General features: G+C 42.7%; 1 protein-coding gene and 1 pseudogene across 10 annotated transcripts in view; one reads left to right on the top strand and one right to left on the bottom strand.

The window, feature by feature from the left end:
• NCKAP5 (NCK associated protein 5) overlaps positions 1-25522 on the top strand; it is a 918970-nt gene that overhangs the window by 226684 nt on the left and 666764 nt on the right. The gene's annotated exons all lie outside the window — the stretch shown is intronic.
• On the bottom strand, positions 18800-19293 carry LOC105090100 (large ribosomal subunit protein uL11-like; annotated as a pseudogene).

Below are 25522 nucleotides of genomic sequence, written 5' to 3'. Positions count from 1 at the left end.
GCTATGGGAATGTGGTATGACCCCGGGGTTGCCAGATCTTCCCATTTTTCAAGAGCAGCTGGAGAATAAAATTTTTATATGAAGTCTACTGATTTATCAAGGTTAGCTCATTTTCTAAAACTTTTTGGTTTAGGTAATTTTAGATTTGCATGCAGTTGCAAGAGAGAGAACAGAGAAATCCCATACACCTTTCTTATTTCCCCGAATGGTAACATCTTTCATCCTATAGTAGATCACGGCCAGGAAATTGACATTGATACAATACGCTGACCTACTGGCTCATTCTTCTTAAACTCTGTACAGATAAACCAAATTACAGTTGAAAGATGGAGTTAGCCCATCTTCCTACACCTCCTACTTGCAACCTCTGTGTATTACAATCTTGCTTAGTTCAGAGCACCAGCCTATGCCTCCAGGTTCTCATCACTGAAGCTAGAAAATGGACTTCTCCTTGCTCTTTCCTCCTCAATGCTTTTCCACTCTCCTCCTGCCTGTTAGTGTGTGCCCAGCACGGGCTGTGCTCTAACACCTGCTCCCTCTCTCTACATCACCACATGCTGGCCTCAGCTTCCACTGAAACTCGCTCAGCTCTGCATGTGTCCTTCAGACAGGCCTGTCCCTGCAGGCTCTGGCCTCGGACATGCCTTCTGGTCTCACAGGCTTCTAACATTTGCTTTCTTCAGATTCCTTCCCACCTTCTTTTTCTCTCTCCCGCCCCACTGAAGGCAAACACTTCAACATGGTGGGTGTCCCAAGTATTTGTTTGTGCTGGAATTGGGAAATCTCAAATATTTTATTAAATGGAATGAGCCATAGTTTGGGGATTACAACTATGAAATTGTTTTGCTTTTCTAACAGCTGTCATAAAAAGTCAGTTTTCTACTGTAAATGGCTATAAGACCCCCATGATATTGGGGGGGAAATGCCAGTAAAGTCTTAGAGTGTTGAGGATAGAAATAATGTGCCTAGATTTCCTTCTGTTTGTTAAGTGAGGAAAAAGTGAGAGTCTTCACTGAGTGTTTGTTGATTGTTTTCACACTGACCTGGCTGCTTTTTTCAACCCAAGTGTGGGAATGGTTCTCATGCCACCAGGCAGTTGTTCCTTCTCATCATAGCAGAAGGTGGGAAGAGGCATGACTGGGGAAGAAATGCTTTATTGAGAGACCTGAGGTTTCTGTGTAACAAGGGCAAGGTCAGAATAAGGGGTTCCGAATGGGGAAGAAAGTGCCGGGGAAGAAAACAGGTGGCAGAGCCGAGTGCCTGCACCAGCGCGCAGTGACCATGCTGACCAGTGATGGGTCCCAATCCAGAGCCAGCTGCCCTCTCCCCATTGCTTTATCCCCTGCTGTTGAGTGTGAACAAGTTGGAGGCAGGTGCAGGGAAGGTTAGTTTGAAGCGCCATCCGTGATGATGGTAAGATTTCTCACCTTGCAGAGATAGTGACTCTGAAGTGTGTGTGTATCATGGAAAAGAAGCAGAGGAAGAGGGGAGGGCCAAGAGAGTGGACTCAATAAACCCAAAGTCGAGTTTTCCTGGAGTTAACGACTGCATTTTGGGGCTCCCACGCTGTTGAGCTCGTGGATCCTTGGGCTTGTGTCTTCCTTGCCAAGCGAGAAAAAGAGATTTGAGAAGGAGAAATGGGCAACATTGTCTCTGGGTCCACCCCATCCTCCTCAACCAGATCAGAGTGCACAGAGATCTTCTCCTTGTTCTGTTTTGTACCACCCCTCACTCTCTATGCCCTGTGCTCAATGTTGACTGTAAGATCTGTCTCCGAGGGTCCTAACCAGTGCTGCCCGCCCCTCCGCTGGCCCCCATGGTAACGAGAGGTGACAAGCTCCATCCTTGAGCACATCCATGCTTAAGGTTTACCAAAGCCCTCTCCATGACCCCAGGTGTTTCTCCTCCCCTCACCCATACACATGGCTCTCCAGCAGAGAGGACACGGCACAGGATGGTCCTGGTCTTCCTGCTACTGACACAGCAACTGACAAAGACCTTGGACTTCCGTTTTCACATCTGAAAATAGAAATATATAGTAGAGATTATTACCATCTTTATTTCATAGGTGAAGAAACTGAGGCTAAGAGAAGTGTAGGAGAGTTTCTCAACATCCCGCAGCTAGTAAGTGGTGGTGGCAGGTCTGTGGGCAGAGGGGAGGACTTGATATTGATGGAATTTCAAGTACCTGTCACAGACTCCCCTGTCACAGAAGGGGAGAGGAGAGGACTTCCCTTGGCTATAAAATAAATCAGGTCCCCCCTAAATCCCTGGGGGACTTTTAATAACTCTCAATGCCCAGGGTTCTGATTTAGTCTAGGGTAGATTTGAATATAAGTAACTGTTAAAAGCATCCAAGGATCTTAATGCAGAACCATGATTGTAATTCACTTACCTACATCAGCAGCTCTTCAATGAAGCACCAGAATTGCATGGAGGGCTTGGTAACATACTCTCGTGGGGCTCCACCCCTGGAGTTTCGGATTCTGTAAGTCTGGGGAGGGCCTGAGAATTTGCATTTCTCACAAGTTCCCAGTGAAGCTGTTGCTACACCTCAGAGTTAGGGACCATAACTTCGCACACACCTAAATGGAAGATTGGGATGGAGGGAGAGCTTAACCTGCATTGCGTACATGCTAGGGGCCCAACAGAATGACTACGTTACTTGATTTAGCCAACAAATAGCACTTCATCTTCCAGGGAACCTTTTGATTTAGTTCCCATTTGACAACCTCAGAGAGATTAAATTTGTGCTTCTCAAACTGGGATATATGCAGATGTGGCAGGAATTATGAAAACCACACAATGGATGGTGCATAACTTCTTGGGCCACGAATTTCATTGGTATCAGCTGAACTTTTTGCTGCACAGGCTTGAACAGTTCAAAGGGGAAATGTCCCTGTTACCTGTGCATTGATTATCTTAACTTTGTTGTATACTCTGGGCCAGCTGAGCCAGCAAGGAGCAGTAGATAGTCAAGTCCTGGGTCTAAATTCTCCCCATTCGACTTCCTGCTTGACACGAAGAGGCAAAAGGGGATTCAAATGACCCTTTGGAGTTACTATCACCCTGTGCACACAGTCACGTTCCAAAGCAACCTTGAGTCCTTGCTTTACTGCGTCTGTGATTGGCTTTTATAATGAAGAAGATGGAGTTTCCTTCATTGTCTAGTACTATTTTTGTTAGTCATTAGTTCTGCTAAGAGGACATTTCATAAATAAGCTCTTACCTTATTCCAGTTATTATGTCTAAGGGTTTTTTGGTCATTTTGATAAAAAGCCTATTTTTTATGCAGTCTATAGTTTGATCTTCCATTGCAAAGCCTGAGTAAATGCATTTATTCTACAGTCGTCTCTCGCAGGTTTCCCCATGGACATTCACTTTCCCATCTTTTTTGGGTCAAGAGCTCCTTTATGAATCTGATAACCAATGTAGACTCTTTCCTAGGACAGTACACACACCTACACCCACAGAGCCTTGCTTTTTGGAGTATTTGCAGACCACTGAATCCCACGCATGGATCCTAGCCACTCACCCCAGATGAAGAACCCCTGCCCAGCTCTGAAAGCTTCTCCATGACAAAGTTTATGACTTGTCTGAACTTGAGTCTCTGGCTGGCCAGGAGGGCACACAGTCAGTGTCAGGGAATGAATGGTTTCTACAAGACTGTTTGAGTAGGAAATGTGCTTGAGCACTTGGAGAGTTACTGTGATCTCAGTATTTTGTTTGTCACGGTGTGTCAGGATATTACAGGTGCGATGAGATACCCCGGGACCTCTGTTGGCTACCCAACAGGAGGAGTACAAGGAACATTCTGTTGAGTTCAGTGTTAGCACAACGTCAGCATCCTCTGCTCTCTGACACCAAGGCTGTGCTGGATGACTCCTTGCCTGGTATTTCCTCTGTTTGATTTGGGGCCACAAACCCTTGTTATCCTGGCTTCCATCTTCAAAGCTGCCTCCTAATGCTGCTTCCTCCTCCTAATGTTGCTTCTTTTTATTCCATGTGTTTTGCTGTGGTGCTGGCTTTCAGTGTGAGTTCCAGAGCTGCTTTCCATGATGAACGCATCTCAGTCAGGGGAGGCTCTAACCCTGGGTATGGAGGGCTGGATGTTTTTGGAAGGTGAAGAAGGGATAGTAATTTCCATGTTATGATGTCTGCAATATAGTTCAAAATGCTTTAGACCAGCATGATTTTATGTATGTGCTGGCTAGTTTAAATTTCATCTTAGGGGACGAGCAGATTCCCTCATTGAAAATCCCCATTCTAGGAGTGGACAGTCCTCCAGGGCCAGCTTCTACAAGCATTTCAGCCAGCTGCTGGAGGTTTTGTGAATGTCAGACACTGTTTTAATTAGCTTGATAAATTTCAGAAATGGACTTATTGGTGAGGTCCAGGGTATTATGCACTTGGTATATGTGGGTTCGTTTTTGATAGATACAGACTGATTGATTTATTCATCACAGACACAAACGGGGTTGAAGAACCTAGGAGGCCTGTAGCTCACTCTTTAGGGATGACACTTGAATCTTAACTCCTATATGTCCTCTGCCAAGGCCTTGATACAGAAACTCAAAGTTGCTTTCTGCCTCTTAAAAGGCCTGCTGCCTCTGGCATGTTTGGTGGCTGCCTGTAGAAAACATTTCATGACAGGGAGACACGAGCATTAAAGGACGGACCTCTGGCATGTCCTTGAACTTGCTCTGCTAGTTCAGAGACCATTTTTATGCCTGCTGGCTAGTCTGTGTTTATTTAGTAAATGTTTACGTTTGTGTAAGAACATCTGATCTGAGGTTTGCTTTCATTCTAACCCGGTAGCAAGGTCAGACTTCCTGGGCAGACGTCATGATCTACCAATAGGAACCTTGGTGTTTTGTGTGACCACATTGGCTGAGGACCGTTCATGGCACTTAGGCTCTGTGGAGGATTTGCTTTCAAGAGAGATTCCATATATGAACTTGTGCTGTGATCACAACCCAGAAAGAAACACAGTGGCTACATTAAGGAACATTTGTTTCTCATCCGTGGCTCCTTGGGTCAGCTGTGGCTCTGCTGGGTCCTTGGCAGGCTTAGCTATGCTTAACTCCAGGGACCAGATGAGGATGGTCTGCTCCTCACATCTTTTCCCAGAACCCAGGCTCAAGGAGCAGCTCTACTTGCTCTTGGGGCATGCTGTTCTCCCAGGGGAGGCAGGAGCACAGAGGGTCAGGCAGAAGGGCTCTGCTTGGAACTAACACCATGTGACCTCTGTCCATGCGTCACTGGTCAAAGCCCGTTCAGTGGCAAATCCCAAAGTCAAAGGTGGGAGGAGGTGCTTTTTACTTCTCCCTCCAGCAGGAGTGGGTGGGAGGGGGGAATTATGAACAGAGAGGACAATCTGTCACCCGCCAAGTTAAATGATAAGGCCTTTCAGCATCTCATTAGTTCCTTGAGCATTACCAAGTTAGTGTGAATTTCTGTGCATTTGCAGGATGGGAGTGAGGCAGAAATATCAAAGGCACAGGCCCTTGACCTGGAGGAGCTTTAAGTCTCAGAGAGGAGACATTATTTCTGCCTCACAGAGCAGTTCACCATGGAACAACATTCAGGCAGAGTTGAAAAAATACGCACACGTAAGATCAGGTCACTCAAGATGGCGGCTCTCTTGCTCTCTGTACATTCCCGGTTCCACCAGTCCTTGCCTCACCTACACCCAACTCACATAACTGACCTTCCCTCTTAATCATAGAGCCTAATCAGTAAATAGCCATGTACTTGCTCCCGGCCCCAGCGAGTGAGTGTTCTAATCTGTAGATCAGAGGGCCCCATGTTGATAGTTTATCAAAGGGATGAATTCTCCCTACAACTGGTAACTTTCCTCTCCCCACCCACCCACCCTGGAAGTGAAGACTGCTGCCGTGTTCTGCCCACCATGTGGGGGTGGATACGCTCCAGACGTGTAAGACCCCCCTCTTCATTAAACCCCTGCTGGCTCTGTTGCTGGCTCCGGGCTCTTTCTTGGGGCTCAAGGCTGGGCAAGCACAGGGCTGGCAGGTCTGTGGGGTGCAGCCCAACAACATACTACTCACAGAGAGAATGTGCAAGGTGGGCCATCCCAAAACCCATCTTGAGAGTAGTAACAGTTGGCCCAGCCGTGCTCTGCACCACTAGGGGACCAGGTGTTCTATGACTCCACTCTTTGTCATCACCTCCCATCAGATACTCTTCCCCGACTCGGCAGTGGGAAGTAGAAAGGAAAATGTCTAGGAGGCCAGACCCAGGCCAGACCTAGGTCCCCAGTGACCTGTACAACTCAAGGCAAACTCAACTTTGCAGGGCCCCCAGATTTTTGACTTATAAAATGGGTCATGCAGACTAGCTCATGTCATCTGTGACTCCAAAAAGACAGCTATGATCTGCCCTTGGGTTCCCTTTGGTCCAGGTGCCCTCCCATTAGGGCACCTCAGGATTGTGAGATGATTCTCACCGGTCCTAATGCTGGCTGTCCTTGACCCTCTCTTTTCCTCCCCTCCCTAAACACCAACTTTAAATCAAGGTCACTTGCGTATGTTGTTAAACAACACAATTCAGCTGAGTAATATTTTTTAAAGATCTTATTGGCTTTATTCAGTGATTCACAGATCAGGTAGCATCCCTTCTAGCAGGCAGAAAGGAGCTCACAGGAGCTGTCCAAAATGGAAGACTTTATAGGCAGAAGGGGGTGGGACAAGGAAGTTACTAGCAAAGAGTGGATTTTTTGTCACCTTCCTTTGGGGGACACCAGGAGTCTCTCAGGCAGATTGCCTCACGGGTGCTGACCAGGTAATTCCAGATTGACTGGTTTAAGATTCCACTCCTGGGAGAGGCTGAAACTGTAATTAAGTTAGGTGTTAAGTCTTGGTTGAGTGATGTGAGTTTAGCAAAAGTGACCCCATTTGGGGCCATCTGTCTCTTTTTAAACAATGTGTACAGTATACATATTTTTATTTATAGTCTAGCACTAAACTTTCACCTTTCACTGTTAGATGGTTTGAAGTTTAAGAAATTGTTGCATTTTAGTTGTAATGTTTTCTTTGTTTTGCATTTTCAGAGATGACATTTATTTGGTATCTTCGCTCAGGACAGTCACAGTGTGATGTGGATTTCAAAACAGCCAGTTGAGAGCTTAGGGACCCTCATTTGTAGCCCGGGGCTCTTCTAAATAAGCCCTGGGCTCCACTTGTTAAGTGAATGGTCTGGTCATGTCTCCAAATGGTGGGGTGCTGGAAATGTGCCTCTTCCCCCATCCTCTCCCATTCACCCACACCCAGCCCCAGGACCCCCATCCCACCGTGTGTCAGCCTTCTTCCCAGGCTTGCTAAATTGTTTTGAGCGCTGTGGTAAATGGATTATTCTTAGATGGAAGCCTGGGCAAATCTGGTTTGGACTGGAAATCACTCAAGGTTTTAAAAGCAGCCAACAGGAGGGCCTAGGGTTAGTTTGGTTTCTGTTTTTATGGTATACCGGCAAGCCCTAAAAGAAAACAATATAGTTATCCTGAGAGCAAACACTTGTGTTTCTAAGAAGACTTGAAAACTGACACTGATCAGCACCTGAACAATAGAATCTCTTTCCTTGCAAGTTAAGGTGAAATTCCTGGAGCCCTTTTTTCATCTTTTATACCTGGCAGATAAATATTTCTTATCATCACAGAACTCTGGCTCCTGTACTTTTCAGATGCTCTTGTATGAGTTCACTTCTCTGGCAAAACAGACGTGGCTAGAGAATCAAGTATGAACTTGGGGCACAGAAATGCCACATTTCCCATTGAGGGAGTGCTTGCTGACTTTCTGTGTTCTCAGAAAGCTTGGATCGTGTTAAAAAACATTGCTAAAGGCTACTGCCTCCCCTAACCCTCAGTGAGAGAGAAAACAGTTTGGATTTGATTGACATCATGCAAATCCCCTGGGAGGCAGGGCCAGGCTGAACTTGAGGTGGACTTTGCTGCTTTGCTGTGAGGTTAAGGAGCTACATGGTGGCCTGGGTCAGTGTCTCTGGGAGTGCCACAGTGTACTCACTGTCTGCCCACATCTGTGAGTTTACTCAGCGGAAAGCTGTATCTGCATTCCTGCCACAAAGAGATTCCTAACTTTGATCTTTTATTATCCTAATTAATCATTAAACTTATTTTCTCATTAAAATCTTTTTTCTAACTGTTTTTCAGCTCAGTCTTTCCTCTCTCCCTTTCTTCCTTCCATCTTTTTTGAGAGTTTTTTTTCTTTTCTTTTTTAAGCAGATTGGAGCCATATCACGAGGCAGGCCTGGCCTTGAGCAAAACTGTGAAACAGGAAGGTCTGATTCCAAAGGCCTCCCACCTCCCTTCCTTTCCTCCTTGTTATATAGTTCATGTCCTTTCTCACCTACAGGAGTTCAGTGCCTTCACCCTGAATCTAGTTCTCCAAAGCAACCCTGTCCCCTACTATCCTGCTTCGGCATATCTTTTCTTGTTTTGCTTTTCTCCAGAAATCACTGCTAAAGTTTCCACAAAAATGATTCCATCTTTTAGTGCAAATCCACTTAGTTAAGTGAAAGGAAATTGGCTTCATTCATCTGGGAGATAAGAGAATCACAATCTGTATCAATCCTGAGGTGAAACTGCCCCAAATCCCCTCTTCCCTCAACACTTTGGTACTGCTTCTAATTTGAGATGCTGCTGTTGATTTATTGATGACATGTGTGATTGAATAAGATCCCAACATAATGGGAAAAGATAATAGGCTGGAGTTCGTAGAGAGTGCTTTTTAAAAGCAGTGGATCTTCAAATTAGGGACTTTATAGACTGTAAATTATCCCTCTGAGGTTTGGATACTATCAAAGGATGACCTATGTGCTCTATTTGCCAAGAAAGCACATCTTATGAAAACAGTCCCCATTCATTAGTTCAACAATGTATTGAGTGTATTGAGTACCTACCATATTAGGTCCTGTTGTAGTCACTAGGGATACAGTGGTAAAGAAGGGAGACAAGCTATATCTTTTAGGGGTTATGCCTCTAAAAAGAGAGACAGCAGCAGTGCAGGAATGCCTGATAGGTGTGATTGCTAGGAAGAAAATTAAGCAAAGTATGAGATCTGGTGGGACCAGGAGGGAATTGGTGATTTGTATGGGGAGGTCAGTTAAGACCTGCATGAGAATTAAGACAATAAAGATACTAATATAATAAGGAGCCAGGCCTCCCAAGATCTGGGGGAGGTACAATCCAGGCAAAGAGACCAGCAAATTCAAAGGCCCTGAGGCAGAAATGAGTTTTGCATGACTGAGAAACGTGGAAGTAAGTGGAGCTGGAGTAAAACAAGGATATTGGTAGAAGATGAGGTCAGAAATGTAGGCAGATAACCATAAGTTAGTTTTCTATGTGTTTGAGTCCTTTTGTTTTGTAAGTAAGTTCCTTTGTGTCATTTTTTAAGATTCCAAATATAAGTGATATCATATGGTATTTGTCTTTCTCTAACTAACTGCACTTAGTATGATAATCTCTAGGTCCGTCCATGTTACTGCAAATGGCAATATTTCATTCTTTTTTATGGCTGAGTAGTATTGTTACCAGGGAGGAAAATGAGGCAGGGGAAGGGATAAATTAGGAGTTTGGGATTAGCAGATACAAACTACTATGTATAAAATAGATAAACAACAAGGTCCTACTGTATAGCACAGGAAACTATATTCAGTATTTTGTGGTAAACTATAATGAGAAAGAATATGAAAAGGATATAGATATATAGATATAGATATAGATATAACTATATCATTGTGCTATATACCAGAGACTAACACAACATTGTAAATCAACTATATTTCAGTTAAAAAATATATATATAGGCAGGGGTCAGGTTGTATCTGGTCTTGGAGGTCATGCTGGAGAGTTTGAATTTAACTCTAACTGAAGTGGGAAACAGAAAACTGGGGGTGGTCCCCTAAATGAGCTAATTTGCATAATTGAATGGGTCATATACATGCTGGTGGAGAACTGACAGAAGAAGTTGAAAGTCCTGTAACCTAGGAGTCCAAAGGAGAGCTGAAGAGAGGAAGGCAAGAGGGTTATGTGCTATTAACATCATTTAATAAAAGAAAAGACATAGGAACATCCCAAAAGTCAAGAAAAAAGGGCAGTCGTTTACAAAAAAGAAGTGACAGATTTCCCCTGACATAATACAAACAGAGAGAAGTATAGTTTTTCTGCTTTTAAAATGAGAACAACAGCAAGTTTTACTTCATAATATTGCTTTGCATGTTACTGTGTTTTTGAAATATATTGCTCAATTTGGGGGTTTTATTTCAGTAGGATAGGGAGCTTTTTATTGGGCTCTTTAAAAAATTATTTATTTGTTTGTTTATTTATTTAGGAGGAGATAATTAGATTTATTTATTTATATTATTTATTTATTTAATGGGGGTGCTGGGAATTGAACCCAGGACTTCCTGCATGCTAAGCATGTGCTCTACCACTGAGCTATACCCTCACCCCTTCTTTTTTTTTTAAACAGGGCATAAAATTGCACATACAATGCAACTATGTAAAAGTATGTAGAGAAAAAAATATTAAAAGGAAATACACTAAAAAAAATAGGATATGGAGGCCCAGTGTCCATTGTCTTCTGAGTCATGGCCAAAATGTAGATTTAATGAAGTATGTTGACAACACCCGAGGCTAGTCTCTTAATTCATTCAATTCAGAAACCTCAGGGGACAGGGAGGGAAACTGAGGCATGATAGCCTTGGTACCTGAGCTGGGGAAGCAGGCTGCCGGCCGTCTGGGTGTGCAGAGAAATGGGATGGGGGCCCTGCACAGGGCAGTTAACAGGCTCAGAACCAGCTGGGGAAAAGTCCCCTCTCCATGCACACCCTCTGGCCTGGCTGCAGGCCAGCTGTGGGAGCCCCACTATGAACACATCACATACCAGTTACGTGTTTTCACTTTCTGCACCCTCTGAAAGGTGGGAGGAGGATGGACTGAAATGACATGGGTCCTCTTTGTTCCCTTTTGCTCAGAAGGGAACTGGGGCTGGTGAGGTGAGGTGGAAGAGTACTTGGAGCACGAAGGGGAAAGTGCCCAGAGGGGGATGCTCTGTAGCGCAACATCTTGCAAAGGATGTGGCCAGAAGGGCCACAGAGACGGCAGTTACTTGCATCATCCACTGTGAACACTAACATCAGCCCAGAGTTATTAGAATTACGTCCATAGATGGGACTTTCCTGAAAAATCTATTATGTTTCACATGAATGTGAAGTATAGTCATTTTGAACCAAGAGTCTTGTGTTAAATACTAGACGTGCAGATTTTTAAAAACTCAATAAAACATTGGTGGCTAGACTAAATACTTTTAGTAATGCATACATGAAATAACTTACAACACTATGCGGTCCTACATAGCCACCACAGGCCGTTTACTTTACTCTTACAAGGTGCTGGGCTAAAGTACATTTAATTAAATCAATTTCTGTGTTTTTTTAATACTGTGGAAATACTAATTGTCACTAAATAGTGATGCATGGCATTTTAATTATCCAGTCATCATTTCCTTTATAAAATGAATGCCTCAATCTTAATGAATTTAGTTTTACACTATTTGTTTTAGAAATGAATTTTTGCAGACCCACTTTATTGGAAATGACCTTGGACTTTCTTAGCTGTCTGAAGCATAATCAGCAAATTATTTTGCTACATGGTTTCTGTGGGACGATTTCTTCTCTCAAAGCTGTTCAAAGATCAGTAGTGTGCCACTTTGGGTTTGGAAATCTTTCTCTGTTGGGACCTAAAACTTAAACTCTGGTCAATTACTTCCACAACTATAATAAGCTTTCTGTTTCCTGAATTTCACTAGACATTCTTAGGGAAATGTGGCCAGGTGAGTAAATAAAGATGTATTGCCACCAAAGAGCTTTATCTTATATTTTGCATTGCTATTAAATTTTTGTCCCTAGGTGACCTCCAGCTCCTCTCTTACCTTGTAACCTGCCCTACCTCTATGACCTAAAGGGAAATTAGTTTTTCCATCAGTTTCCAAATCCACCATCTCAAACCAAGTCCTTACTTCCCATCTAAGCTCCTTTCTCATCTCCTCCCCACCTCTGGATGACCTCCTTCTCATGAGAACTTTCTAGATGGATCTGCCTTCTGTACCATCAGAAGGTTGAGTACACATAACTTTATTACTAATGCTTCATTACAATATACTTATTTTTAATCATGTTAGAGATTATATTGGTTAAAAAAATCAGCATTGTATACAGAAAGCACGACTTTAATGAAAAGCAAATTAAAAAATAAATGGGTACCATTTAATCATTGTAACATATTACCATCTACTTGGTGGCTCGAAACAACAGAAAATGTCCTCTCTCCTTCCCGGAGGCCAGACATCCAAGTCAAGTTGAGCAGCGCTCCCTCTGAAGGCTCTGAGGGAGAGCCTTTCCTTGCCTCTTCCACTGCCTGGCTTGTGGCTGCATCACTCAGATCTCTGTTTCCATCTTCACGTGGTCTTCTTCCTTCTCTACCTGTCCTCTTGGTGCGTCTTCTAAAGACACTTGCCCTTGGATGTGGGGCCCACCAGATAATACAAAATGATGTCATCTGGAGATCCTTAGCTCAAATACATCTTCAAAGACCTTTTTTCCAAATAAGATCACAATCACAAGCTCCAGAGGTTAGGATATGGACATATCTTTTGGGGAGACCACAATTCAATCTGCTGTAATATTCTTGGCGAAGACACTGAGCTTCAGGTGTTGCTCCCCTGGCAACTAGAAGCTGGATTTGGAGAGACTGAAAATTGCAATCTCCATTAATACCAAACAGTTTTACATGTAATTCTGTAAAAGAAAAGGATGAATGAGTTTAAGATAGAGAAGGGGTGGGAGAAGGGAGGGGGTCGAGGGCAGAGAAGATACTTAGCACCCAAAGGAATTTAAAAATAATTTAAGTATACTGGGTAAGGAAGATTGAGATTAAAAATGGAAAAACTTTTGTTTGCCAAAAATATGTTTTTGCAGACATATAGTATTACAGACCTGCTTTATATATTTATGTAGCAATTCAATAGGAGCCAAAAATGTGGTCAGTATCAATGGAACTTTTCTGTTTTAACTTGGCATGACTTTATGTGTAAACTGACCAGTTTTCACAGTTACTTAAGCATATTTAAATTGGGAGAACTACTGAGACCTCCAAGTCCCCCCTTTTTTCATTAATTTTGAGATACAAAAGTCTATCTGTACTATGCTATGTGGTCAGAAATGGAGCCCACACCAGTTACTTGAAAATGTGATGAATGAATCAAGTTAGTCCTCCTACATATATTTCTAAATATTATTGAAGGTTTCACACTGTCTCTTTTAATAATCTGCAAAAAGTGTTCTCACTGAAGGGGATTTAGCTTCAGTGGAAACATTAGGGGGAAAAATTAGAACCTCATATAAAACACTGAAAAAAATTCCTGAAGTGGGCTTCTCCATATTTGGATTCTTGCCTATCAATATGGACAGAATCATATGAGAGCTTTTCTCTCCCTGCTGGTACTGCCCGCACCGCCCTGGCTCTGTAAAGACGGCTGGTCTTAATCTCAGGGTCAATGAGTCATTCTTTATCTGTGAGCCTCGAGCCCTCCCTAACCTGATTCTCTCTTCCTCCCCCAAAGACCCCTCCCCTTGAACTGCCCCAACTTCTTTACAGCCTCTTTTTCTCTCCCTCCACCAGGCATTTGTGTAGCTTTTGTTCCAAAGCTGTGATTATAAGGTGCAGAAACTCACTGAGCCTAGGTCAGATAAAGAGTGAATGTGTTGGGTTGCAAGATTCCAGGGCTCCCTCCAGCATTAGGCACGTTTGGCAGGAATCGAACCTGGGATCCGGGAAGCCCTCAGCAAGCTGGGAGGTGGTCTCTTTCTTGATACTTCTCTGATTTTCTCTGTTTCTTAATTTCTCCTTGGCCCTTCCATCCTCAAATTTTTGTTTTTCGTCATCGTTACGCTTTGAAAAGTGGCCTCTGCGGGGGAATCTTGATTTATGTGACTTTTGACACCGTTATCTGCGATGCCAGCGCCCTGCCAAACTCCTTGTTATAAACTTCCAGCCACTTTCTCACACTCTTTGCTTCCTGTGATTGGCTGCCTTCGAGTCAGTTGTTCAAAACTTGTCCAGTCACATGCATCCAACGGGCCCCGCCCTCTTTTGCTGCAGGGACTGTTAAACTTGGGTTGCCTCCGTCTCTCCATTCTGCTTCCCATGTACTTCCATCCAGTGGGCTTTCCTCCCACTCACTCCATATATTTTTCTCCAAGGACATTAATATTGATGTATCAGACACTTTTGCCCTCCTGAACATTTATCATTGCTATTTTTCATGCTCTCCAACTAGAGTATGTATTTGTCTAAAACAGACATGTTTTCTTCCACTTCTTATGCTCATTATGTTGAAAAAAAGATGGTTCAGAATGATTCTGTTGACTGGCTTTATTGGTCAGATTTCTATTTTGTATGAGACAATTTGGATAATTCAGTAAAAAACTTTCCTTTGGATGATTAAAATGTCTCTACCACATGTCAGTATGCCTGATTTCTACCCAATATTACAATATATCAGTTGTTTCCTGTCTTGAGAGCCTCTTCTGGATGAGTCTGTTTCTCTTCCAGAAGAGTCAGCTGTGATATGAGTGAAGAAGACGTGGTGGTCAAGTCCCTAGGGGTCAGGAATCAGAGAGGAGAACATTTGCCTGGAAGTAACTCTTTCCTGAGTGTCTCCATCTCTCTGATGAGCAACACCAGGTGCTGGCAGAATCACCACCCAGCCAGGAGTCCTTCCTGAGTAAAATCTTCCACCATGAGCTGATGCTGAGCAGCAGGCTGACCCAGAGATAGGACTTTTCAGAAGATTCTCTCCAGATCAACTCCACACATAACTAATGCTAGAAATAGCACAGAGCTCTCTTCCTTTGGTTTAGCTCTCCTTGCCTAAGACTCTCCAGAGAGAGTTACATATAATTACCAGCAGCAAGGACAATGGTAGCCGGGGCATTGCCTTCATTGCAAGTTAGTAAAAGCATCCCTTCCTGTAAAAATTAGAAAACTGTCCTAAAGTACAGATTTATACTGGAACAAGGACTTGCAACCATTTGCTAGAGAATTGGCATAGTAACTATAAAAATTTACAGTGGTTATGTGGGGGCACGCTTGTCTACAACCTGCCCGATAATACCCAGCAACCCCAGAGGACTTTATTATGCAATCCTCAAAAATACATCTGTGTTTTTTCTGCAAGCAAGTTTTGAGCATTAAGGATGCAAGAGGCAACAAAAATACCCCAAAAGACAATGAACATCAAGGTTAGTGAGGAGGAACAGACTGGGAAATGAACATATCCTTCATAATTGCACTCAGTTCCCATTGAATTACAGAGAGAGGGTGGTTAACAGGAAGGCTATCTTAGGAAATGTTTTCAGATACACTGAATACACTGTTCTTCCATTTGAAGAGCTTACAATCAAATGATCAGATGGACTGAAACATGAAAAGACAAAAAGGATCATTTTGGATTGCTTTCTACAGAGTTGGGTAAACAAACAATAAAAAAAAACTTTCTAAAAAAATTTATTATTTTGGGAGGAAAGGGTGTTCAGAGTCTTAGAGAGAAAAAAAGATACTTGAGAGATTTTTAAAATTATTTTTAAGAGGTTTCACTTTTTGAAACAAGGAAAGAAGTTTGACTTTGTTGTGCTTTGTTTGTTTTATTGGAAGAGTGGTCTGACCTGATGTGGGTTATTCGAGCTGGGTGTAAATAGTTACTGGCGACCTGTAATGTGCAAGATTCTGGCCTTATTTCTTTCTGGAAGTAGGTCTTTCTCGGTTGCTTTCCCCACCAAATCTTCACATCATTCTTGCGTGATAGGGATTTCCTCTCTAGGTGACACAGGAGGGAAGCTCAGAGCAACGGCAGAGCTAAATTTCAATCTAAGTCCATCTAACTACAAGCTTGTGCCTTTCCCATTATAACTGCTGTTCCGTAGACTTAGCTGAATGATAATAATGGTGAAGATATAATCATGTATCATGAATTTAATGTGTCTCCCAACAATTCATAATATTGGAAAGAATCTGTATTTAATTCTATCATTAAGTTGAAATGCTAACACCCAGAATGTGACCTGGGTGGAGACAGGATCTGTACCCATGTAATTAATGTAAAATGAGATCATCAGGATGGGCCCTAATCCAATCTAAGTGGTGTCTTTATAAAAAGGAGAAATGAGCACAGACACAAATGAGGCAAATGCCATGTGGAGATGAGGGCAGAGGTGGGTGATGTCAGCAAACCCCTAGAAGCTGGGAGAAAGACCTGTAACAGAGTCTCAGAAGGAACCAGCCCTGCCCACACCTTGGTCTAGACTCCTGGCCTCCAGAACTGGGAGAAAGTAAATTTCTTTTGTTTAAGCCATGCATTCGTGGTACGTTTTTACTGCCACCCTAGGAAACTAATACACTCTATGTCTTAACTCAGATGATCAGAAGCCAAGGCTAATACCCTAAATCTCATTTTGATGTGAGAAGCTTGCAGGACCCACTATCGGTTTCGGGAGACGGAAGGACCAGCGTGGGATAGGTGATTCTTATTCAGTAGAGCCAGCCGGTCGACGTGGCTGGGTGAGCTGAGGTGGCGTAAACAGGTACCTCTGAACATTTAAAAACCCCATGCAACCACGTTGTACATTTAGTTGGAGTTTTGCTTTATGCTTACCAATTTTGTTTCTACCTTTTATTGGAATGGGCAAAGTTCATTGAACTTTATCTACTTTGATTAAATTCCAAGCAGAATTTTTATGACTACCCCCAGCTTGCCAATGTTGCTGGCCATGTCCATCAGATTTTACATGTCTTGGTGATTTAGCTACTCCTTCACGATATTCCCATGGGCAATGGATGTGAAAATTAAAAGAAAAAGAACATTTGAGGGATAGAGGGAGGGAAAGAGACATAAAAATGATGTGCTGGGTAGGGGGATAATTTATCTTTGTTATGTGTGTGACGGTTTGGGTCTTGAGGAAAATGGAAGGTGTTTGGATGAAAATAGGATAATTTTCTATTGATATACACAACTTAGATAAAATTACTGAAGGGCAGTCTCTCTCCTGCTTGTTAACCACAAAGCCAAATGGTAACCAACACCGTTGATTCAATGTGAAAGTTTTACTTAGTCTTACGTGTTCTGACCCCAGCAAGCCTTGGCTATTCGGTTTTCAAGGAATCTTTAGCCTCGGCCATTATATGTGAACAAAAGAGCCCTCCTCATAGTGTCAGAGAGAGTTTGTGTGAACAAAAGTCTGTGGAGGACATTGAGCTCGTTACGTAACCCTTCCAGCCCATCCACCTGTCCCAAGTGGACAGCACCATGGAGATGGAGACTGGCAGGTGCCACAGGCATGCTCCTCACACATCTCAACCTGGATCCCTCATCAACCCTTTAGTCATCTTTAATGTGTTCGTCTGAGCCGTCTGTTCTTAAGTAAGACATGCTTTTCATGGAAGGAGGGTATAACTCAGAGGTACAGTGTGTACTTAGCATGCATAGGGTTCTGAGTTCAATCCCCAGTTCTTCCACTAATAAACAAACAAATAAATAAACAAACCTAATAACCTCTCCCTCCAAAAAAACAAAAAAAAAAACAAAACAAAAATTTTTTTAAATATTTTTAAAATGATAAAAAAAAAAGAAATGTTCTTCCCATCTGGACGAATGCATTACGTAAGTTACTAACTGGTGTCTCATGGATGATAATAACTGTAACAATACTAGCAGCTAACATGTAGGGAGTATTTACTATTGGCAGACACACTGCTAAGGATTTTATTTATCTCATTTAATAATTCAAGGGGAGTCATATGATATCACTTATATGTGGAATCTAGAAAAATGACACAAATGAACTTATTTACAAAACAGAAACAGACTCACAGGCTTAGAAAACAAGCTAATGGTTACCAAAGGGGAAAGGTGGTGGCAGGGAGGATAAATTAGGACTTTGGAATTAGCAGATGCAAACTACTATATATAAAATAGATAAACAACAGGGTCCTATTGTATAGCACAGGGAACTATGTTCAATATCTTGTAACAACCTGTAATGAAAAAGAATATACATACATATATAACTGAATATATATATATATATATCTGAATCACTATGCTGTACACCAGAAACTAACATAACATTATAAATCAACTAGACTTCAATAAAAAAATTCAAGGGGAGTAGTAGGAATAATCTCTTGTATTATTTCAAGACCAAGGAGATAAATTTGCCTTTTAAATATTTCTGTCCACTGAAACCAGCCAGACCCTGCATTTGGCATTTTCACGTATGATTTAAAACTTCGATCCTATCTCCCTGGTTCTATCTTTGAGGCCAAGGAACTGTAGTTTCTTTGGTCTGTTTTCTCCTGACACCTTCCTGGTGACCTCTTTGATGAACTGACCTGTATTTCCCTGTATATGATGTAAATCTGTATTATAGTTTTGGAGGTTCCTCCTCCAGAATGGCACCTGGATTTCTGTGAAAAACATCACTACTTATTTATTGGGTTCATTTGCAAGGTTAGGATAAACTTTTCCAAACTCCATACTGCAGGGTTCTAATATTTCTTCTAATGTTCTAATATTCCTTTTGCTCCACAAAACCCCTTTGGGGTGAACACTATAGTAATGCCAACTTTAGTCTTTATGGGTTTGTTTGTTTATTTTATTTGTTTGTTTGTTTGTCAAATAACCCTTTATTAAATCATTTTTCTTTGTAATTCTTAACTAGCTGGGCATTCCACCACGCCACCGTTGATGTTATCCATGACATCATGAGAGTGGTGGCCATCAACAGTGCAACCCACAGCCTGGGCAGTCCCGGGATTTCTTTAATGGTTCCAGAGAGTTCTCTAGCTAAGGATCAGTGCTGCATCTATCAGGCCATGTTGACAGCCTCATCAAATATGATGTTTCCCCTGTGCTTAATATTTTTCTGCTTCTCTGTCTCTTGGTGGTTCCTTGAGGGCTTTGATGATCAGAGCAGAGGCAGAAGGTACCATGTCAGTCTGGGCCTGTCTGTTCTGAATGATCAGTCTCACTGTAATCCTGAGACCCTTCCAACCACCGGTGGCCTTGGCTATGTCATCACCAGCCTTTTTGGAAACAGACCCAGGGAGCCAATTTGGGGGGCCAAGGCAGGTGTGGCACCAACTTCCCCAGCAGTGCATCTCAGGTATATGGCTTTAATCTCACTGGGGTTGAACTTAGGCAGCATGATGGAGGTGGCTGGTGTTGGATGAACCCAGATTTGGAATGACTGAAGAAGACTGCATCTTGGCCCCTTTCAAGCCAAAAGCCAAAAGCCTACCCTAGTCTTTAAATCATTACAGTGTGTATGTCCTTGCTGGTTTCTAAGTCCCCTGACCTGCAGCTCCCTCAGCCTACATCCTGTACCCCCACACCCACCTCTTTCACCTGACTGATGCAGATCCATTTTTAGCTCTTCTCTTGGGTGGCCCATCTCCTCAGAGAATTTCCTTGGACCCCCACATCTGAGTTGGGGGCCCTTGCTAGATGTTTCCATGCACTTGACCTACCATAGCCCTATCTCACCATTTTGTAATTGGGTATTTACTGTCTGAATACATCTTACAGACAATTTAAAGACAAGGACTGGATTTGGTTCACTGGTACCTATTTAAAGACAAGGACTGGATTTGGTTCACTGGTACCTAATACAGTATCTGACTTCCTAAAGTCAGGCCAGAATATTTGTTGAAAGAGTGAGTAAAGATTGCATGTCTACATCCTCACGCTTACCAAGCTGTGTGATTGCCTGTGTGAATCACCCATTATATAGAAAGCATCTCTGGAAAGATGGCAGGGCTCTTTCTAACGTGTCTTTGTGTGCTGAGTGCCCAGTACAAGGCCAGGTCACAAATGGGTGCCCAGTGAAAGAATAAGCAAATGGAGACCAAGATCCCTAATAAGAATCTCTTACATCATCTTTCATCTTGTTTCTTGGTAGTCAGAATTCAGAAGCAAGGAGAAGCTGTGATACTTGGTTGACGTCTTGGTTTCTTTCTACCACTAATGACCTTTAAACAAAGCATAGCAATTTTCCTCCCCAATATTTATAGCACCAAGCTTCCTAGGTTTCCTTTGTTTGGCTTCATAGATAGCAAGATGACTTAGACAAGATCCCCATGGTAGGGGAAAGGCGAGTGAAAATGTTACCGATTAGTCTCTATTTGTTTTGGAGGCTGGGTTACACAGAATTCAAGTGTTAGAACTAATATTTTTATAAATATCAAAACCTGCTGGCCTTACATCTGTCTGTAATGCTTCACTAACTCAGTGTGAAAGATGAATATAATTGATGTGTGGTTATAAACAGCAGCAGTCCCCCAGATATTCCAGATCCATTTTATAGAGTTGAAACATGCTTGGGTTTAGTTTGTAATTAAAACTGCAAGAATTTTTTATTAACTGTGGCTTGCAGTGCAGTGGTTCTCTGAATATTTCTAGGGCTTCTGATGATGACTGCTAGGCAGGTGCAGATGAGCATGAAACAATGTGCATCTATAAGCACTTGTTTGATAACTGAAAGCTTTCATGTGCTCAACTCAGGTTCAAACAGGTTGGAATGAAGAGGCGGAACCAACAAGTTCTCAAAATGCTGCTGGCTGTAGGATTTTAACAAGGTCTAACTGAGTTTATTACTCAATGGCTCAGTGGTTTCTACTCAAATCTCTAACAAAGTAAGCATCATGTATAATCGCTCCTTTGGAAAGGTCTGTTCCACTCATTCACATCTTTGGCATAACATCCAAAAGTCTAGTTTCCAAAAAGAGCTGGTTTATTTGAATGCGGGATTGTCAGGCCAATCAATAGCTCTTAATTCAGCAGACCAGCCTCATTACTTGTCTGATTGTATAACTTGGTTTCTATACTGAGATGATTCTAGTCCATTTTCTGCTGAGAGCTGTTTCTGAAAAACAATCAAATTATGGAAAGCTACAAGGTCAGTTTTAGGCTCTGTAGCCTTCTCAGAGTGTCGTTTTACATCAGTCTTAAGACAATAGAATACACGGTCCCTCTAAATTCTTGGAAAGCTGTAGTGAGCTAAATTTTCCCAATGTTGAGTTAAATTTTCTTATTTGTATATTGAGTGTAATGGACCTTTGGGGTACATGTTAAGAGTTTGGGAGAAAAAAAAGCTATTTATGGACTTTGATAGATGAACATAAAATAAATTTATTAGATTTTAAGCTTTTTAAAGGGAGGCAGTGTTCATTCATTCCATGCGTAGCTACTGAGTACTTGAGATGTACCAGCTGTTGTGCTAGATTTTGAAAATGTAAAGAAAAACATAAAAAACCAATAACAGTACAGTCATAGTTACTGTCTTTAGGGAGTTGACCATCTAATGGGGAAGACAGAAACAAAGACCCCTAATTACACTCTTATTTTTTACTGGTATAATAGTTGAGATAGGCATTTATCATAATGACAAATCAGTTAATCACAGAGTATTTGTATGGTGGGAGTTTCAGTTTTGCAGACAGAAGTACCTGAGCAAAGCCATGGGGGTGGGAGTGAGGAAGACCCCAGCTGGCAAAGGGAAGCTGCAAGCCATGTTATGTTGTAACCGAAATTGTGGTTGTGTCATTCATACTAGTTGAGGCTGGAGAGTTAGGTCGTGTCCGACCTTGGAGGGCATTGCATGCCTGGTTAAGGACCTTAAATTTTACTTTTGAGCAAAGGAAGACCAGTGGCATGAGTCACATTTCCCTTTAGATGATTTACCCTGGTGATTCTGCTGAAGATGGAACTAGTTAGCAAAATAAAGTCAGAGAAACCCATCAACATCCTTAGAGAGAAATGATGAGGCCTGACTCAGGGCACTGGGCACGGGCTGTGTGGATGGACACAGTGTTTTGGAGACGACAACAAATTTAGAGGATGAAGTGCTAGGGGAGAGGGATGGGAAGTAAGACTCTCAAGTTTGAAACTTGGGTGACCAGATGGATGATGGGGCCACCAACTAAGAGGATGCACAAGAACTGGGTTCAGTGGACAGTCGAAACATATTATGGTGCATTGAATTTGCTTGTCCATGGATCAGCCAAAGCAAAAGTCCACTATGTAGTTAGATATAGTAGTCCGTATATCAAGGTGGGTATCTGGACTGAATATTTAGACTTGGGGGCTCCCAGGAAGTAGATGGTAATTGGCACTATGATAGAGGCAGAGAGCTTTCTGAGGGAGAGGGGAGAGACTGCAAGTGAGAACCTGGAGGCTGAGAATATTCAGAATGTCAACCTAAAAGAAGGATACGTCTGTACCTCTAGATGTGCTGAAGGACCAAACACAGGTGTATATAAAATTTTCAATAATGACTAAATTATCCATAAATAAATTCTGAATGAGTGAATGAAAGTGAAAAGGTACAATTAGGTAAAGAAGTTTTAAGGTGGTGGTTCTCACCCTTGATTGTACAATGCAGTTCCTGAAGAGCCTACAAACAGTTCTCAGTGACCAAGCCCCACTCCTCAAAGATCTGACTGACTTGTCCTGGAGTGGGGCCGAGACACAGGTGCCAGCTCGTGTGTGTCTATTTTCAAGTCTACAAGTGATTGCACTGCGAAGCCAGGGTGCAGAACCACTGCTCTAGAGGAAACAAGAAGCAGCTGGGGAGGGTAAGGAGGTGGGGAGGTCCTGGCTGGGAGAATGGAAAAGGAGCCAAGAAAACATCAAGCAGTGTAGTTTTAGGGAACAGGGAAAATTAAGCTTAGAAAGAACATATTTCATAAAAAACCAGGAGAAGCTCTTTTCCTAAGAAAGAATTAACTGCAGGGAGCTGGGTTAAAAGGCAGAACTGGAGTGGAAATAGGTCACGTTCCTCCAGGCATCAGATGTGTGTATGTGGTTCTGCGTCCTCCCTGGTAGGCGTGTAATAAGTACATTAATCCGGAAAGTCAAGGAGTTAGTCATCACTGACTGGTACCCAGAACATTCCCAGGGGCTAAAATAGTCTCCACTTTTAAAACAGATGCCGCTGGAAACTGTCTTCTCTCTCCTGGAGTCTGAAGGGTTCCAGGCATGGACTTGTCCTGTGAGGTATAGGTATGTGGACCCAGGTATTGACAACAGTGGGTCTGGTTGCCAAGAATTGCCCAGAGGCCACAGTCTAATTTCTTTCCATACTTCTACGGATAGACAAGTGTCACCATATGAATGTCACCACCCATTCTTTATTCTGGGTATAAGTTGGGGTAAAGTAGAAGGCAGCTTCGGTGCCGAGAATTTGATCGAGATGCTTCAAGTATTCTCGACATAAGGGAACAGTCAAGATGTTACTTTGGTGGCCTGGAAGCCATACTGTTGTCACAAAGCCTTCTAGAAGGTTCATTTCGATTTCAGGATTCTACTGTTGAACAAGCCATTAGATATTCACTTTGATAAAAAAAACAAAGTAATTTTGTATGAAAATAATCTAGTTTGTTGCTCAACACAAGTTCTCTGGAAAACAAAAACACAGAGAGAGAGAACAAATAAGGGCGAGGGGGTGGAGTAAGGGAGTGGGGAAGAGAGAACCTGTACCCACGTGAATTTATGAGCAAGCACAGGACCGAACGTTTTCATTGTTTTAACTCTGGAAAACACGTTGATCCAGTTGGCTGTGGCATGGGTGGCTCATTCAGGACAGTTAATGATCATATTTGGATGTTTAGAAACTGCTTCAAGCACTATGATAAGGAGCAGGAGATCCTGGTGTACCCTGTTGTCCATCCATGCTGAGTCTAGTCAACCCGAGAGCAGCAGGAACTGCCCGCTGGTGGCCTCTGTTGCTGACAGTGCTCAGGCTAGTCATTATCCCATACCGGCGACTGACTTGCGTGCCTAGGTACTTGGAACCTCTGCCTTGAATTATGAGGCTGACACTGGGTGGGAGAGTAAGTCTGAGATGACAAGACATAATACATCATGGCGGTCATGTCTGAACCCAGAGGAATGGCTTGGCTTGGATCTTAGGATATACACAGCTCTCAAGAACAGACCACTTTGCAGAAATATGCTGGTGAGTTTTATGGGCGACTGACAGAGCTTAAGGAGCTACTTTCCCTTAGAAGTCCTAGAATGCATCCTTCTTATATGTCCCCCGAAGATGCAAATAATTATTATACTAGTTGCTTCATAAACAGTGGGATAAACTTAAACACCAAGCATTTATTTTCCCTTCCTCCCTCCCTTCCTCTGTTTTTTCCTGTTTACTGGCTACTATGTGTTGGCTTTGCAGTAGGCACTGAGAATAAAGTGGTGAGCTACAAAGGACCCAGACCCCAGACCTGTTCTCACAGAGTTTGCAGACTAGTGAGAACAGGGTGATGGATGAGGAGACAGACATTTATCAAATAATGTCCTAATGAATGTATAATTATAAACTCATACAAGTCCTCCTAAGGAAACAAATACCCAGGAGAGTATATTACAGAGCAGTGACCTACACTGGTGAATCTGAAAAGCCTTCTTGGAGGAAGTGAGTTTGAAGCTGAGATGTGATGGATGGAAAAGGAACCAGAAAGAGGAGGTAGCATGTGTAAGGGCCCTGTGGTAAATGGAATCGTGAAGAGCCAGGGAACTGAGAGAGGAGCAGCATGCTGACATGCAGAGAGGCAGGAGATGTGGGTGGGGCCAGATCTTGTAGGCACTTGAGGGTCATGTTAAAGCTTATGAGAAGGTATTGAATGGTTTTAAGTGGAGGTGAGTGACATAGGATTTTGATTTGGAAAAAAGTTACTCTGGCTACTGTGTGGTGGGCACATTGGGGAGTGGGACAAAATAAATGTGAGATTGGTTGGTAAGTTATTGCAGAAGTCTAGGCAAGAGAGGACAGTATGTAAGACCACCATAGTCATGGGGGAGATAGAGAGATGTGGATAATTTCCAAGATATCCAGGGATGAAATGCATGGCAAAGTTGATTGGACTTGAGGTTGAAGAAAGGGAGGAGTCAGGGATGCCCCCTAGTCTTCAGTCCTGCATAACTAGAAGAGGAAGACTAGCTTCATGTTGCTTTGGCATGGGTGTACAGTGCAAACCCTGAGTTAATGTTGAATGTCTTCAGTTTGAGCATCTCTGGGAGACCTAAGAACAGATGTTCAGCAAGTACAGCCTCAAAGCTGACCTGTGAAACATCCCCCCCGATATCCCCATATACCAGGCTCCTAGAAGTAGTTGTGCATTGCCACCTAGAGGAACCTTGCATTCTGAAGCTTATCTTCACTCCTGATGGCTGACTACAGCCTTGTACCAAAAAGAATGATCTGCCATTATGCTAGTTTGGTTTATCTCTGGAACTAGGGGTTGATGTTATTCTCTGTCTTTCTTCAAATGCATATACGTACCCAGTTTATCCTACCAGTGGCTGCTGTGGTTTTAGGAGCCATTGGTACAGTGGGAGAAATCCTGGTTAGATAGAATTGATTCCCAGATGGGCTC

Source organism: Camelus dromedarius, chromosome 4 (genome assembly GCF_036321535.1).
Source record: "Camelus dromedarius isolate mCamDro1 chromosome 4, mCamDro1.pat, whole genome shotgun sequence".
Classification (NCBI taxonomy): domain Eukaryota; kingdom Metazoa; phylum Chordata; class Mammalia; order Artiodactyla; family Camelidae; genus Camelus; species Camelus dromedarius.
This window is presented reverse-complemented; position numbering and strand designations above follow the sequence as displayed.